Below are 16,324 nucleotides of genomic sequence, written 5' to 3'. Positions count from 1 at the left end.
GCAGGCCGGATTGAGAAGGCGATTGGGCCAGATTGTAGAATCATAAAACTGTAGGGCTGAAGGGGACCCTGAGGGTCATCTAGTCCAACCCCCTGCAATGAACCACCTGAGATCCATGGATGAAGGGCAGCATATAAATTTGATTAATTCATTAGTTAACAATGCAGAAATCCTGCCCACATCGATTAGTAATTTATATGGTTATGCTAAAAATACTTTTCATTAGGTTTTCAAGAGCAAGTCAAGACATAAGCAGAGGAACCTACCCATTGAATAAAGTGTGGTGATACAATTGCGTTACACTATTATTCTGCCCTCCACTCGGTAAACAAACATACACAGAACCACTATAACAAATAAACTATAGAAACTATTGAAAACAAGCTAAATCCCACCCCCAGCATAAAGACCCTTTGGTTCCAAGTGCTGTAAGAATGTCTCGTTACTCCTCTTGCAGGTAAAGGTAAAGGTAAAGGTAAAGGGACCCCTGACCATTTGATCCATTCATGGCCGACTCTGGGGTTGTGGTGCTCATCTCGCTTTATTGGCCAAGGGAGCCGACGTACAGCTTCCAGGTCACGTGGCCAGCATGACTAAACCGCTTCTGGAGAACCAGAGCAGCGCACAGAAATGCCGTTTTCCTTCCCGCCAGAGCGGTACCTATTTATCTACTTGCACTTTGACGTGCTTTCGAACTGCTAGGTTGGCAGGAGCAGGAACAGAGCAATGGGAGCTCACCCCGTCGCGGGGATTCGAACCTCCGACCTTCTGATCGGCAAGCCCTAGGCTCTGTGGTTTAACCCACAGTGTCACCCGCATAAAATAAAAAATAAAAAATAAAAATCTGCATGCAAATCATAATACATACCAAAATCTTAGAATTATAGAATTGGGAGGGACCCCAAGGTTCATCTAGTCTAGGCATGTCCAAAGTCTGTTTCAGGGGCCTAATTCGGCCCAGCAGTTGATTTAATCCGGCCCCTGTGGCAGTATATTCCTAAGAACAGCTCAACAACTTTGGGGTAAAATTGTAAAAACGCTCAGCAACTTTGGTCGGCCCTCACACATGTTCACTTCATCAAATCTGGCCCTCTTCCCTCTTTGAAAAAGTCTGGGCACCTCTGATCTAGTCGAACCCCACACAATGCTCGAATCCTGCCCACAGCTGTCCCTGGGTGGGCTTAAACCACCAACCTTCTGGTGAGGAACCACACACACCGACCCATCACACCACCTGAGACCTAGTGAGTTACAATCTAAGATCCCTGGGCAAAGCGGAAGGTCTTAACAAGATGGCACTGAAAAGTTTGTACCGTCTTGTTTTGAAACGCAATCTGTTGTGATACACTGTAGTGGCAACTCAAAGCTTGAGCTTAATAGCGTTTTTTAATATCTCTGGCCTTTTTGCTCTCATGCTGCCTCTTCTCAGCCACTCGAAACCCAAAGAACTCTCACACTAATATGGATCTCGGGGTGGGGGGGTGAGGAAATAGAACAGAATCTCACTGCAGAGGCTTAAAAAGGCTTCCATTACCCTGGTGTGATGGCCTGGGACTCGGGCTCTGACTCAGAACCAGAGGAGACTCAGTCCGCACCGGATCCTTTGCCTCAGGCATCACCTGAACCGAGTCTGGGGACTGATCCTGAAGAGTCCCAGTCTGCACAGGTTCTCCTGCAACAAAGGACCAGCTGGGCTGAGTCAGGGGCCTGAGCCTGCCCTGGCTCCAGATGCGGGGATGACCTCATTGCCTCCAGCTGGGCCATCACTTACAGCTGCTCCACTACCGGTTGGGTCAGGGGAGGCTGAGGCAGCCCCTGGGTCTAGTAACCCACCGACGTCTCCCGAGCTGCAGAGACTAAGGTCTGAGAGAAGGAGAGACCTGAGTACTCGCAGGAGGAGTGCTCGCCTTCGGGTGAGACAGGGAGGTGAGTTGCTGGGGGATCAGGACCGGCCGCTACCCCGACAAAGATAAAAGGCTGTTGGACCCTGCCCCAGGTTGTGGGAGCAACATTGCTGTGTGATAGATCCTGCCTGAGATGCTGTACCTGTCCTTGCCTGGGGTCCTGCTTTGGCCCTGTCGGACTGATTCCCAGCAGAACCTTCAGATTGTGGACCGGTCCTGGAACGCGTTTCACGGGTTACCCCCAGGGCCAGCACACCTGGTATCATTGGCTGAATGAATATGAGTTCACGGAAGGTCCGCCGACATTCTCAAAAAGCAGAAGGGGAAACGGGGAGCCCTAGAACGTTGAGATCTGGAATAAATCTACCAGACAGGGCATTTTAACTTCCAGTTAATGGTAAAGGTAAAGGGACCCCTGACCATTAGGTCCAGTCGTGACCGACTCTGGGGTTGCGCGCTCATCTCGCTCTATAGGCCGAGGGAGCCGGCATTCGTCCGCAGACAGCTTCCGGGTCAGCATGACTAAGCCACTTCTGGAGAACCAGAGCAGTGCACGGAAACGCCGTTTACCTTCCCGCCGGAGCGGTACCTATTTATCTACTTGCACTTTGACGTGCTTTTTAACTGCTAGGTTGGCAGGAGCAGTGACCGAGCAACGGGAGCTCACCCCATCGCGGGGATTCGAACCGCCGACCTTCTGATTGGCAGTCCTAGGCTCTGTGGTTTAACCCACAGCGCCACCCGTGTTCCAGCTGGGCAACAGCAATTACAAGAAGCCTCTCTCTGCCAGCTTCTTCAGCTCCCTGCAAAGCACCCCTGTACCCAGTTTCTTTATCTGGCAAGATAAGAAGAGATTGCAGCTCATTCTGCCCGGAGCCTCCATCCATGCTTCAACACTTTGCTGCTGAGAGTATGACAAACAGGGCTGCAGATTCCTAGGAAGAATCTCCTTCTGCCCCTGGGTGTTGTTCCAGAGCCACGGAAAATGGGTCACTATTCCCAAGGGCCATCTGATAGGAACAAAGGTGGCACAGTGATTTGAGCAGGGATGGAGAACCCGGACAAAACTCCAAGAACATCTGGGGGGCCGCAGATGTCAGAAGAACAGAAGTTGCACAGCAGCAAGAGTATTGTTGGCCCAGAAATGGAAACAAGAAGAATTACCAAAGAAGGAAGAATGGCAGACGAAATTAATGGACTATGCAGAAGATGACAGGAAGGATTTGACCAGAGATTCACAGAGGACTGGAATAAATATGTGAGCTATTTGAAAAGCAATTGTAATCAACAGATTACGCTAGTAGGATTACAAGAAGTTTTGTAAGGAGGAACATATGAAATATTGCAAGGAAGGTTATGAAGAAGAGAGCTATTCATTAAGATAATTAAAAGTAATAATGAAATTAAGAAATGTAAATTAAGTGAAAAAGATTGGAAAAGTTTCAGATGTGATTGATGGAAGTAAAAAAAATGGTATAAGAGATGAAATTATGTTAAATGATAGTTGGAAAATTATATGTTATGTATCTATATCTATATCTATATCTATATCTATATCTATATCTATATCTATATCTATATCTATATCTATATCTATCTATCTATATATCTATATATATATAGATATATATATATATAGATATATATATAGTAAAGGTAAAGGGACCCCTGACCATTAGGTCCAGTCGACTCTGGGGTTGCGCGTTCATCTCGCTTTATAGGCCGAGGGAGCTGGCGTTTGTCCGCAGACAGCTTCCGGGTCATGTGGCCAGCATGACTAAGCCGCTTCTGGCGAACCAGAGCAGCGCACGGAAACGCCGTTTACCTTCCTGCCAGAGCGGCACCTATTTATCTACTTGCACTTTGACGTGTTTTTGAACTGCTAGGTGGGCAGGAGCAGGGACCGAGCAACGGGAGCTCACCCCGTCGCAGGGATTTGAACCGCCGACCTTCTGATCGGCAAGTCCTAGGCTCTGTGGCAAGACTGCATTGCAAAAACATGTATGTTGGGAGGGTTTCGCCCCCATGTGCTGACAAATTGAACAGACTCTTTAAAGCAATGGCAAACTTTTGTGGAAATGTGGAGAACGGGACTTGGCTGGGGAAACCCAGCCAGATGGGTGGGGTATAAATAATAAATTATTATTATTAATAGTAGTAGTAGTAAAATGAGTGGCTGCAATTGACAGATCTGTCCCTATTCTGATAGCTCAGTTGGTAGAGAAAGAGACTCTTAATCTCAGGTTGTGCGTTCACAACCATGTTGGAATAATAATAATAATAATAATAATAATAATAATTTTATTATTTATATGCAACCCACCTGACTGGGTTGCCCCAGTCACTCTGGGCAGCTTCCAGCAAAATACAGTGGAACCTCGGTTCCCAAATGCATCCGTTGTCGTATGTTTTGGTTCTCAAACACTGAAAACCCAGAAGTAAATGGCTCCGTTTTCGAACGTTTTTTGGAACCCGAACGTACGACGCGGCTTCTGCTGACTGCAAGAAGCTCTTGCAACCCATGGGAAGTCACGCCTTGGATTTCGTTCGAGAACCGAGGTACCAGAGTATAAAAAACACAATAAAACATCGCACAGTCCTGCATTGCAGTGGGTTGGACTAGATGACCCTTGCGGTTCATTTCCAATTCTACAGGTTCTAAGATTTTAAGATTCTGTTCTGGAGCCCTCCCATAGCTGTCAACGTACAGATTTGAAAATAAGGGACCAGCAGCCTCGAAAATAAGGGATCAGCAGCCAAAATAAGGGATTTTCAGAACACAGGTATGTTCAACTTCTGAGCCCCTGCGAGCCAAAGGCAGAAAGCCCAGCCAGCAGCCAAACGAAGCCTCAAGCGGTGGTTCCCACAGCGCAGCAACCCGGCAAAGGGGATGCAGCAAGGAAAACCACCGTCACCTGGGGGGGAGAGTTGACCCCCCAGTGGCTGGCAGTGCACAGCTTCGCTCCCCCCCATCCATGGTAATTTGGGGGCGCTGGGTGGATATTTGCACCCCGGTGCCGCATCTGCTAAAGACGTCCCTGACGGCACCATCACAGCTCAAGGAAACATTTCCAATGGGGCTGGGGGCGCAAGTCAGCGGGTGTTGGGTGGGTGTCTTCAGGAGAGGGAATGGCTGAGAGAGAGTCCAAAAGGGATGACTAAGAGGGCTACATTGAGCCCTTGGGTCTGACGTTCCTCGCATAGCTGTCAACTTACAGATTTGAAAATAAGGGACCAGCAGCCTCGAAAATAAGGGATCAACAGCCAAAATAAGGGATTTTCCAAAAACAGGTATGCTCAGCTTCTGAGCCCCTCCAAGCCAAAGGCAGAAAGCCCAGCCAGCAGCCAAACGAAGCCTCAAGCGGTGGTTCCCACAGCGCAGCAACCCAGCAAAGGGGATGCAGCAAGGAAAACCACCGTCACCTCTCCGCTGGGAAGCGCTGAGAAAAGGCGAGTCCCCAGGCAACGCGGCCGATTTGATCAGCACAAGGCATGCAAGCTCCACCCCCCAGTCGTTCTTAGACTCCTTATTGGGTGAGCAACGCAGCCAAGCAACCCAGTTGGAGCCTCCCTCCTCCCTGGCCGGCAGGGAGGGAGGGAGAGGAGCTGCTTCGTTTGAAACCCGGGAAATTTAAGGGACATCATCAATAAGGGACAGCAGAGGGACACGGCGCTGGGATAAGGGACTTTCCTGCCAAATAAGGGACGGTTGACAACTATGAGCCCTCCCCTCAGTCTCTTGAGAGCCGGCTGGAGAATCCCTGTTTATACCTGGTTGTGGTCACACCTGGCAGATGAGGAGCGCAGTAAGTGGGACAGAAAGAGGGAGGTCAACATTGTGCAGGAACTCCCCCGCCCCCCAACCAAGGTTATTCTCGGCATATCTATGTAAATGCCTGTGAGGCTTTTGGGAGGGCATTGCGGCCCAGAGCATATGTGTGCTGTGTCATTCCCTGCTTGCAATTCCCCCTACCGTCAATCAAGAGGCCTTGATTGCTCTGGAGCCATTATCCACCTGGTTCCCATCTTTCCTCGTCTGCCTGGCTGCTGAATGCCATTTCCCCAATCTTGCCTGGACAGCGAGAGGCTCATAAAACAAAACCGTGCCGTTTCCGAGAGGGGAAAAAAATAAAATCAATCTCCTCTCTATTAATTTGGGTCCCTTAAGACTTATCATTGTCTTTCTCGCCGGTGGATGAAAAGCCCTTGGCAACGTCTCAAGTAACCTTTTTCGTTCCAAGATGGGGTGGAAGCGAGAGCGAGGGAGCTAGCAAAGCGAGCTCCTGGTTCTGGGCAGCCCAGTTTAAGATGGATATCGACAAGTTGGAACCATGTGCAGGGGAGAGCGACCGAGATGACCGAGCGTCTGGAAAACAAGCCTTATGAGGAATGGTGGGGAGAACTGAGTATGTTTAGCCTGGAAAAGAGGAGACTGAGAGATGATAGGATATCTGAAGGGCTGCCACAGTGTCACATGGAAGATGGAGCAAGCTTGGGGTTTTTTTGCTGCTCTGGAAGGGAGGACCCTAACCGAAGGATTCAAATAGCAGTGCAGAGGAGTGGTGGGAGGAATCATCTGGGGAACCCCTAAGGGAAGAAAGCTCAGAGCCTGGGGGAAGGGGATGGGACAATGAAATATACTCGGAGTTGAGAGTGGATTTCATGCTCTTTATTCAGCTCATAATGGTGAGGAGGAATGGAAGTTCCCCCAGAATGTCTGCTTTATAAACATTATTTACACAATGGGCCCCACGTGATTGGCTAATTCCGGGGTTCTCCTGTACGCCAACCAGGTTGCGGATTCCCTTCCACCTGGAGCTGGATTGGGTGGCTCCTGTGGACCAATCAGACTGCTGCATTCTGGGTCCTATTGTTCTAGGACCAATCAGACTGCAGCATTCTGGATCCTATTGTTCTAGGACCAATCAGACTGCAGCATTCTGGATCCTATTGTTCTAGGACCAATCAGACTGCAGCATTCTGGATCCTATTGTTCTAGGACCAATCAGACTGCTGCATTCTGAATCCTATTGCTCTAGGACCAATCAGACTGCAGCATTCTGGATCCTAATGTTCTAGGACCAATCAGACTGCTGCATTCTGGATCCTATTGTTCTAGGACCAATCAGACTGCTGCATTCTGGATCCTATTGTTCTAGGACCAATCAGACTGCTGCATTCTGAATCCTATTCAACTCACTACATAACAGACAACGATGAGCGGGCAGAGGGAAAAGAGGGAGCAGACTGGGAGGAAGAAGTGTCAGTAGTGGAAGAGGTAACAGCTGGGAGAGTCTGTGGCAGAGAGGAGTCCAGAATGAGAAGCTGAAGAGGGAGAGGAGGGAGGCCAAGAAACAGACAGAAGTCGGGCTGCTGAAGAAGCCAAGTGTTTCCTGCTCCTGCAGCCACCAGCTCCCCTCCCCTCCCGCCCCGGTCTCTCAGAACCAGAAGAGGCGTGAAGCTAGAGGAGCAAAGTCAGCCACGCAGGCGCCGCCTCCGATTGCTTGGAAAAAGAGACAGGAGGAGACACAGACCTCTAGTCTCAGCAACTGATCCATGGGAGCAAGACCTGGTGGAGACTATTTCCTGTGCTCGTTAGACTCTGCTAAGTCTGTGCAGATCCTGTTCTTCCTAACAGATAACTCCGACATGCACAGTAGATTCTCCCCACCTTCCTAGACCACTGGATCAATTCTGGGGCTCTTTTGCGGATCACTCTTCTTCTCTGCCCTGTCCTGACCAGCCCCACACTTAAGGCATAGCTGCCAACTTACAGATTTGAAAATAAGGGACCAGCAGCCTCGAAAATAAGGGATCAGCAGCCAAAATAAGGGATTTTCGGAGCAGAGGTATGTTCAGCTTCTGAGCCCCTCCGAGCCAAAGGCAGAAAGCCCAGCCAGCAGCCAAACAAAGCCTCAAGCGGTGGTTCCCACAGCGCAGCAACCCGGCAAAGGGGATGCAGCAAGGAAAACCACCGTCACCTCTCCGCTGGGAAGCCCTGAGCAAAGGCGAGTCCCCAGGCAAGGCGGCCGATTTGATCGGCACAAGGCATGCAAGCTCCACCCCCCAGTCGTTCTTAGACTCCTTATTGGGTGAGCAACGCAGCCAAGCAACACAATTGGAGCCTCCCTGGCCGGCAGGGAGGGAGGGAGAGGAGCGGCTTCCTTTGAAACCCGGGAAATTTAAGGGACATCATCAATAAGGGACAGCAGCGGGACACGGCGCTGGGATAAGGGACTGTCCCGCCAAATAAGGGACGGTTGACAGCTATGACTCAAGGTCCATGACAGCGGCAGGAGACAGGTGTCCAGCAGGGCAGCCTTCACACCCCCAACTCAGCTGGACTCGTAATCTCAAGGTTGCGGATTCGAACCCCAAGTTGGGCAAAGAGATTCCTGCATAGCATGGGGGCTGGCCTTCTATGATTCTATACTAGTAAGAGACTGAAAAGCTTCGGGCAGTCAGCTGCACATGTCCCCCTTGCTCCCCAAGTGGCCCCGAATCCCCCCCCAAGCTGTTGCCCTCCTAACGCAGGAAGACGCAGGCCTTTTGATGGAATTAATCAAGCTTGTTCTCCCTCCCCCCGCCCCCCCCGCCAGGCGCCCTCAAGTGCAGCCACAGCTTTGATATTTGATATTTGCGGTTCCAGTCATGGGAAATGGCTGTGATAACATTAACGATTTGCATAGTAATTGTTTCTTCTCTGGGGGAGGAGGATGGAGCGGGGGCGGCTGGGGGGGGGGGGTGAAGCACATAAGAAATCTGCCAGGTATTTGCAAGGTGGAATTTTAACTGTCTGTTGTGTTGGTGATAGGAAGCTATTGCAGAACAGTTTACAGCCCCCCCCCCAACTGGTGATTTACTTTCCCCCCTTTTAGCCTCTTGTACATTGACTATTTCTCTTTTACGCAGAGGGAATGTGGCGACTGATTTATCTATTGCATTTATATCAGACTTTCCCTTCAAGGGGCTCCTGGTGGACATGATTCTCTCCCATTCTTCATTTCATCCTCATAAGAACCCTGTAAGGTAGGGCAGATCGGGACGTGGGTGGCGCTGTGAGTTAAACCACAGAGCCTAGGACTTGCCGATCAGAAGGTCGGCGGTTCGAATCCCCGCGACGGTGTGAGCTCCTGTTGCTCGGTCCCTGCTCCTGCCAACCTAGCAGTTCAAAAGTACGTCAAAGTGCAAGTAAATAAATAGGTACCGCTCCGGCGGGAAGGTAAACGGCGTTTCCGTGCGCTGCTCTCGTTCGCCAGAAGCGGCTTAGTCCTGCTGGCCACATGACCCAGAAGCTGTACGCCGGCTCCCTTGGCCAGTAAAGCGAGATGAGCGCCGCAACCCCAGAGTCGGTCACGACTGGACCTAATGGTCAGGGGTCCCTTTACCTTTTAAGATAGGGCAGAGCTATGGCAGGGGGCGGGGGGAGCCAGGTTTTTTGCCCCAGATGGAGCCCTCCCCAGCAAGAGCTGGGCTCACAGCAGCTAACACCAGTAAAATTACAATTAAAACATAATGGGGGGGGGACAATTTAAAATACAGGTTAAAAATGCAATTTAAAATGCAGCCTCATTTTTATAATAGCCCATAGATCAAAACCATAAGGTGAGGGAAACTGAAGGGTCAGACTGAGTCCAAACCAAAGGCCAGGCAGAACAGCTCTGTCTTGCAGGCCCTGCAGAAAGATGTCAAGTCCCGCAGGGCCCTAGTCTCTTGTGACAGAGCATTCCACCAAGTCGGGGCCAGTACTGAAAAGGCCCTGGCCCTAGTTGAGACCAGTCTAACCACCTTGTGACTTGGGACCTCCAAAATGTTGTCATTTGTGGACCTTAAGGTCCTCCGCGGGGCATACCAGGAGAGGCGGTCCCGTAGGTACGAGGGTCCTAGGCCACATAGGGCTTTAAAGGTCAAAACCAGCACCTTAAAGCTGACCCTGTACTCCACTGGGGGCCAGTGCAGTTGGGAAGCAAAATCAGCCAGTCAGACGGGACTCATCGTGTAAATAATGTATATAAAAGCCTGAGGTTTGGGGGTCCAATTCTATCACTGTTTTGCAAGCTGCAATAAAGAGCATGAAATCACTACAGGATTCCAAGTATACCGCATCTCAGTTTTGAAACACCCCCCAGTTTCCTCTTCCCCCTCCCCTCCTTGCAGCAGCTTCTCTGCCAGTCGAAAATGATACCCTCTGCTCCCCGAGGGACGGCGGCGGCACGGGAGCCAGATGCCATCAAGGCACGAGCTTCCATCTGTTTTGGGGATCCCCTGAGCTCCACAGGCCAGTACAGCGGTACCTCGGCTTAAGTACTTAATTTGTTCTGGAGGTCTGTTCTTAACCTGAAGCACCACTTTAGCTAATGGGGCCTCCTGCTGCCGCCACGCCTCCAGAGCATGTTTTCTGTTCTCATCCTGAAGCAAAGTTCTTAACCCGAGGTACTATTTCTGGGTTAGCGGAGTCTGTAACCTGAAGCGTCTGTAACCCAAGCACTCTAACTAATTGAGCTCACAGAATAAAGCAAAATAAAAAATAAAACCCTGATCTACCTTATAGGGCTGTTGTAAGGAAAGCACAAGAAAATTCACACGTAGCCCTGAAAGTTCTATGAGTTAATATCTATCTATCCATCTGGCTGGCTATCTCATTTTTTTCCAGTGTGGATTGCAGCCTTCAGTCAAATTAACGGGTAGGTTAATTAACTGCAGTTGATTCATTGTTGGGGGTGGGGAGCAATGTTAATCACTGGGTGGTGAGACTAAAGGGCATCTGTTCATTTCCAAGAGACGGTTTTGGTTGTGATGCGTTATTAATGAAATAGAAAATATTAATTTTTAAAAATGTGTTTATTTATTAAAGAGGCCATTTCCTTCTAATGAGCGACGGTACAGTAAATTATAGGCGATAGCCTATAATTTGCGATTGTTACCATGCTATCTCAATAACCAAAAATACCTCCAGCTTTTGTAAATAACCTCGAGGTGAGCTGAATGTCCCAACACGAATGTTGTTGTTTTTTTGTTTGCTTGAAATTATTGGGGTTTTTTTTTAGGATGGGCGGGGTATACACAAAACCTAAAACCTTTTTAATTTGGCCATTATTTATTATTGCAATTACTATCATGTCATAGGGTGTAGAAGACAGGAGTGCCTGGCGTGCTCTGGTCCATGGGTTCACGAAGAGTCGGGCACGACTAAACGACTAAACAACAACAATAGGGTGTAATATTGTATTCTAATATTGATGTGTTTTTATTATTGCAAATGCCCCCCCTCACCTTAGGGCGAAGGGCATGGAATAAATTGCGTGCAACAACAACAACAATAGCAACTCTGGGAACAGCAGCAGCAACTCAGGGGTTGGAATAAATGACCTCTGGTGTGTGTGTGACCCCTTCCAACTCGACAACTCTATGAATTTCATCTCTGTGAAGGGAATAGTGGGTCTCCTAGCAACTCTAAGCACCCTTAACAGACTACAGTTTCCAGGGTGCTTTGGAGCAAAGCTATAACTACATATCTTCCAACATTCCTCCGATGAAAACAGAGACATTTCTTGCGCACACGCACGCACACCCCCCCGACTGACCCCCCTAGACCCCACCTCCCCCAATTTTTTATCAGAGGCAGGTCATCTGCCACCAGCGCAAAACAGACATCAATAAATAATTTCTTAGAAAGGGGCAAGATTAGATGCACAAAGTAAACATACCTTTGAAGGTGACCCGGAAACAACAACTAATCCAGAATGCGGCAGCTAGACTGGTGACTGGGAGCGGCCGCCGAGACCATATAACACCTACACTGGCTCCCAGTAAGTTTCCGAGCACAATTCAAAGTGTTGGTGTTGACCTTTAAAGCCTTAAACGGCCTTGGCCCAGTATACCTGAAGGAGTGTCTCCACCCCCATCATTCTGCCTGGACACTGAGGTCCAGCTCCGAGGGCCTTCTGGCGGTTCCCTCATTGTGAGAAGCAAAGCTACAGGGAACCATGCAGAGGGCCTTCTCAGTAGTGGCGCCCTCCCTGTGGAACACCCTCCCACCAGATGTCAAAGAGATAAACAACTACCTGACATTTAGAAGACTTCTGAAGGCAGCCCTGTTTAGGGAAAAGCTTTTAATGTTTAACAGAACACTGTATTTTAATACTCTGTTGGAAGCCACCCAGAGGGCTGGGGAAACCCAGCCAGATGGGTGGGGTACAAATAATAAATATATAAAAAGCAGAGACATCACCTTGCCGACAAAGGTCCGTATAGTAAAAGCTATGGTTTCCCCACTACTGATGTATGGAAGTGAGAGCTGGACCATAAAGAAGGCTGATTGCCAAAGAATGGATGCTTTTGAATTCTGGTGCTGGAGGAGACTCTGGAGAGTCCCAAGGACTGCAAGAAGATCAAACCTCTCCATTCTGAAGGAAATCAGCCCTGAGTGCTCACTGGAAGGACAGATCGTGAAGCTGAGGCTCCAGTTCTTTGGCCACCTCATGAGAAGAGAAGACTCCCTGGGAAAGACCCTGATGTTGGGAAAGATGGAGGGCACAAGGAGAAGGGGACGACAGAGGACGAGATGGTGGGACAGTGTTCTCGAAGCTATGAACATGAGTTTGACCAAACTGCGGGAGGCAGTGGAAGACAGGAGGGCCTGGCGTGCTCTGGTCCATGGGGTCACGAAGAGTCGGACACGACTAAACAACTAAACAACAACAACAACTACTACTACAGTGGAACCTCAGTTCCCAAACGCCTCCATTGTCGAATATTTCAGTTCTCAAATGCCGAAACCCTAGATGTAAATGCTTCCATTTTCAAATGCTTTTCAGAACTTGAACACGTGACGCGTCTTCTGCTGAGTGCAAGAAGCTCTTGCGACCAAGGATTGCCTGGCTTGCTCTGGTCCATGGGGTCACGAAGAGTCGGACACGACTAAACAACAACAACAACAAATAATAATAATAATAATCAAGATTCCTTGCGCACTGCTCTGCTCCCCCTTTCTTCCGACTCAGGGCAGTCCTGCGCCTTTGCCTGCCCCCCAGTGAAGCACGTGAACGTAAGCAGGTACTTGCTTGGTGTTAAATAAGGATCAGGCAGACTCAGCAATGGAGAATAAGAAGGTGAGGCTTATTGCCAGGCAATAAGGACCCAGTTTGGAATCTCTTCCAAAACGAACTGGGACCCCGATTGACAGAAATCCAGAGGTCTTTATACCTGAGCAAATCACAGCAAATCATAGATCATGAGACAACCATGAGGGATTCACGATATTGTCAGCGAGAATTAGCCAATTAGCAAGCTTCTTGCCATGCTCCCAGCTCCTGGTCAAGCACTGGTCAAGCACGGAGTTCTAGTTCTGCTTTCCGATGCTTGCAGTGACGCTCTGTCTAACCTCTCCCCTAGTTATGACAGGACAGGGAGTTTGGAGATTTTGTGGTTTTGCTCTTCCTGTTCTGTGGATTAATTTAGCCTGTATCTGAGGGGATTTTGTACCAGTATCTCCGATTCACGTCTTCCCCTTGTCCAGGGTACACGGATGTTTGCAGGGGAAAGGTCGGCTCCTAACTTTGCTGTTTCAAGCAGTTTGCAGTTAGCTAAGGCACAGCTTCCCTTTGATTCAAAATGGATTATAAAATACTGTAAGCCTTGATTATGTGTAAGCATATATGAATATATTGATCACTGATAACTGATTATATGGATAGCATAGGGGTAGCCCTTCTTCTTTGCCTCACCAGAACCGCCTGCCCAAAGGAGGAGGCCGTCAGCAGTGACCAGGAAGAGGCCATGGAGGGTTTCCGCCCCCCCTGTCTCTCCCCCCCCCCACATGCTACAAGCCATTACCCCTGAGCCATGGCAAGCACCCTCCCTTTAGCCTTAATGAAAGGTGTGCCAGGCTGTGTCCCCCCCCCCCGCCCTCGCAAGTGTTCCCTAGCTGCTCTCTGCTGGGAACCTACGCAAAACACCCTGTTCTTTGAACGGGGCAGCCACAAAGGACATGAATGGGGACTTTGAACGTTTGACAGCGTGTAGCCACCCGGAATGACTAATGCTCCAGACCCTTTTCTCTAAGCACAGCGCATGGCAACAGGTGGGAAGCAGCGGCGAATGCCTGTTCAATATCACTTCAGGATGCACTTAAAAGAAACAGGCAGGCTTTGGGGTCCCCCCCCCCCTTCCTCTTCTTCCTTGGCCTCTTGTGCACGGACTCCGAACGAGAAAGGAAAAGGACAAGTAGCAATTAAGCTACTCTGAGATAGGAATGATAAGCTCTCTCTGCCACACACAGTCTTTCCTATCAGACAGTGTCAGTCTGTGGCATTCTGGAGCACCAGGACCCAGGAACCTGCCTGCTGCCTAGAAATACAATTAGCCCACCTACCTCTGATTTGTCTGGGGTTGCCAGACCCCCAGGACTGACCTGGAGTCCCCCAGTTTACCTGCCCAGGTGGCAGGGGGGAGGCTTGAATCTCCAAGTGGGTGAGAGAGTGCCTTTAAATTTCATTTTAAAAATAAAATAAAATTAAGAATATCATGTGTGCAGCTTGCAAGCTTCAGCTTCGTAGGAGCTGGCTACAAATCATTGCATAGACATTGTGGGGAGGGTCCACCTTTCTTTGATCCCTCCTCCCCTCTCCCAATTAACCTCCATCTCCTGGTCTCAGTGGTGGGAAGGGTCCACCTTCCTCTGATCCCTCCTCTCCTCTCCCAATTAACCTCCATCTCCTGGTCTCAGTGGTGGGAAGGGTCCACCTTCCTCTGATCCCTCTTTCCCCTCTCCCAATTAACCTCCATCTCCTGGTCTCAGTGGTGGGGAGGGTCCACCTTCCTCTGATCCCTCTTCCCCCTCCCAATTAACCTCCATCTCCTGGTCTCAGTGGTGGGGAGGGTCCACCTTCCTCTGATCCCTCTTTCCCCTCTCCCAATTAACCTCCATCTCCTGGTCTCAGTGGTGGGAACGGTCCACCTTCCTCTGATCCCTCCTCCCCTCTCCCAATTAACCTCCATTTCCTGGTCTCAGTGGTGGGAAGGGTCCACCTTTCTTTGATCCCTCCTCTCCTCTCCCAATTAACCTCCATCTCCTGGGCTCAGTGGTGGGAAGGGTCCACCTTCCTCTGATCCCTCCTCCCCTCTCCCAATTAACCTCCATCTCCTGGTCTCAATGGTGGGAAGGGTCAGTGTGGTGAAGTGGTTAAGATGGTAGACTTGTAATCTGGCGAACCAGGTTTGCTTCCCCGCTCCTCCACCTGCAGCTGCTGGGTGACCTTGGGCTAGTCACACTTCTCTGAAGTCTCTCAGCCCCACTCACCTCACAGAGTGTTTGTTGTGGGGGAGGAAGGGAAAGGAGAATGTTAGCCGCTTTTTCACTACCCGAAGGAGTCTCAAAGCGGGATATCAAATCCAAACTCCTCCTCTTCTTCCTCTGATCCCTCCTCCCCTCTCCCAATTAACCTCCATCTCCTGGGCTCAATGGTTGGTGGGAGTGTAGCGGAAGAATCAACCCCCCCCATGACATCACCAGGGGCTGCCCCACAGGGGTCTCTGGTTCCACAGCTGGTTCCTCCCACCATTCCTCTGCGTCCAACCAGCCCATATTGAGTAAGACCATTGGTGATCCTAGCTCAATAACTCTGGAAGCAGCTCCCCAGTGTTTCAGCAGCAGGGTTCTTTCCCTTCCCCACCTGCGGATGCCACATGCAAAGCAAAGCATGCTCTTCTACTGAGCTGTGGCCCTTTCAGAGGAGAGGAGAAAGGCTGCCAACCTTTAAGAGGATGAGAGGAGCTCGTGGAGAAGGGGTCAAGTGAATTGCTGGTAGCCACACTGCCGGAATGAGTGATAGGTAGAGGGGTAAACTGCAGTGCAGAGGCTATGCCACCGTTGTACAAGCGCCTCGAGGTATCGGGTTGGCTCCTGCTGCCACTGAGCTCTGCGGGGCTGAGTGGACCTTTGCCCCGATCTAGCAAAAAGGCAGTTTTTATGTTCGCAGAGAAATCATCAAATATCATCAAACCGTCAGGGCTGCCCTTCGCGAAGCACATAATCTCCCCCCATCAACCCCTTGCTGAAGGTATAATTGAGTGTCCTTGCCATTTTAATAATAGGCCTGTCAGCATTCAGTTTGGGCTGTAAAAGCGCAGCCCAGCTCCCAAAGCAAAAGCGCTTGTCACTTTTTAAAAAAATAATAATAAAAAAAGTGGAGGAAATTAACCATTAAAATTTGGATCAACTAGAGCGGGGGAGTGGAATTCATAAACACACACACACACACACGTGTAAAAAGTAATTGTCCCCCATGTCGCTTGCCTATTTTATCGGAGGCTGAAACGAAAGGATGGCTTTGCTGCTCTCCAGATATCAATGCGGCAACTAATGTAATTGGTGTAATTGCACTTTTGTTGGAAGGCCGGGCCTTCCTTGAAAAGACAGG

Source organism: Podarcis pityusensis (assembly GCF_964106645.2).
Source record: "Podarcis pityusensis genome assembly, chromosome: 18".
In the NCBI taxonomy this organism is placed as follows: domain Eukaryota; kingdom Metazoa; phylum Chordata; class Lepidosauria; order Squamata; family Lacertidae; genus Podarcis; species Podarcis pityusensis.
The sequence above is the reverse complement of the archived record's forward strand: the minus strand, read 5'-3'. Positions refer to the sequence as shown.